Source organism: Sinocyclocheilus anshuiensis, unplaced genomic scaffold, assembly GCF_001515605.1.
Source record: "Sinocyclocheilus anshuiensis isolate Anshui unplaced genomic scaffold, SAMN03320099.WGS_v1.1 scaffold940, whole genome shotgun sequence".
Classification (NCBI taxonomy): domain Eukaryota; kingdom Metazoa; phylum Chordata; class Actinopteri; order Cypriniformes; family Cyprinidae; genus Sinocyclocheilus; species Sinocyclocheilus anshuiensis.
In genome coordinates, this window is record NW_015549620.1 from 96,298 (window position 1) to 98,025 (window position 1,728).

The 1,728-nt window shown below is 36.7% G+C and overlaps 1 protein-coding gene across 3 annotated transcripts in view; it reads right to left on the minus strand.

Moving 5' to 3' along the window:
• The window catches only part of LOC107659387 (apolipoprotein L6-like), a 19,586-nt gene that overhangs the window by 14,105 nt on the left and 3,753 nt on the right, over positions 1 to 1,728 (minus strand). Inside the window, exon 1 of one of the 3 annotated variants that reach the window (XM_016448306.1) lies at positions 915 to 1,140. The exons of the other annotated variants lie outside the window; for them this stretch is intronic. The gene's annotated coding sequence lies outside the window, so the exon portion shown is untranslated. Of the gene's footprint in view, positions 1 to 914; positions 1,141 to 1,728 lie in introns of those variants that run through there. 3 annotated transcript variants of the gene reach the window in all.

Genomic DNA, 1,728 nt, shown 5'->3' on the forward strand with positions numbered 1-1,728 from the left:
CCGAGGAACCCTTATGCTCAGAAACGGCCCTGGTTACAATATAAACACATGGAGTTATTTATATCTCATTTACAATAATGTACAGTATTTGAAAAATAATGTGTTTTTTGAACATTAAAGAATGTCAACATATTCTGTTACACCAAATAATGATCTTTAAAAAAGCATCATATGACCCCTTTAAACTGAGAGGTCATCCTAAAACAGAGGAAGAAAAGGCTTGTTGTTGAAAAATGACCTTCATGAAAAATCATTATATGCTGCAGGGCAAAACAGACCACAGAACAGCAACTTCTGACATTGTATAAGTCTCTATTATGCTCACCAAGACTGCATTTATTTGACAAAAATAGAGTAAAAACAGTAATATTGTGAAACATTTTTTACAATTTAAAATGTAATTTATTCCTGTCATGGCAAAGCTGAATTTTCAGCGGCCATCACTCCAGTCCTGTGTTACATTGTTCAGAAATTATTCTATATAAATCCAGTTTATTGTGAGATCATAAACCATATTATGCATGCACGTACATGTATGCACTAAACCGCTTTAAGCTGATTCAAGTTGAATTCTGAAATACCTATGTAAATCATGGATATTGAGGACAAATATAGAGGTGACAGCAAGCAATTTGAGAAATTAAGTGTTAGTGTAATTAGTGTAAATGTAATTAGGCTGTTAGTTAGTTAGCTAGTCGTGCTGCCTGCCTCAGGCAAGTTTGTCAACAATCTGCTCGAGTCAAGACAAATCACGGGATTTCTGACAAATACACGCATCCATACGACCATGCATCTCCCGGTAGTTTCCTGAATATGCCAGTGCACATATTAAAGTTTGTAACGTTACAATTTAAATAAACAACACAAAAAATTTAGTCGTTAAAAGTTGGAGCAACAAGACATGCGCTAATTACCGCACACCGCCCACTTCCCTGAGAAAAAAAAAAACAACGGAGCAGGGCGAGAGGAAAAATAAACCTGTGGAATTTCTATTAAATTAAAGAAAATTGTGTACTGTAAACTGTTTCCATGGTATTTTCTACTGACGCGCAATACTTGTCTAAATAACTGTTGTCTTGCAGTCTGAAGTAGCGAAATGTTATAAACGCCGCCCTTTCTTCCCGTGTTTGTTGTGCCTGTAAATCCATGGACGGCAGTCAGGTGGTGCTAGTCAGGCTTTCTTCACTCAGAGACTGCTGGTCAGGGTTATAGTGTGCACAGTAAATACACACACACACACACACACACACACACACACACACACACACACACACACACACACACACATATATATATATACAGTTGCAGGGCTCTCAAGTTTTATGAAAAGTTTGGAGTGAAATTACATCTGTTAGGGAAGGAGCCACTCAAATATTTGAAGCAGCGGCCCCACCCAATTCTCACAAGTTTTTGCTAGCAGTTCAATTGTACCTATTTTTCATAATTGACAAGCACTAATTGAAATTATAACAATTGGTAAATCTGATAAAAGACAGACAAATTCATCATAATAATATACATTTTTTTATATAGGCCTATTTCAAAAATACAAATGTATCAAAAATTAAAAGAAATTTGGCCCCAAACAAGCCAACTGAACAGCAGTGCTCAATGTACATACTGTACACATACAGCAGGATCATACAGTAGGATTGGAAGATGTGTGTGTGTCTGTGTGTGTGTGTGTGTGTGTGTGTGTTTGTGTGTGAGAGAGAGAGAGAGAGGGAG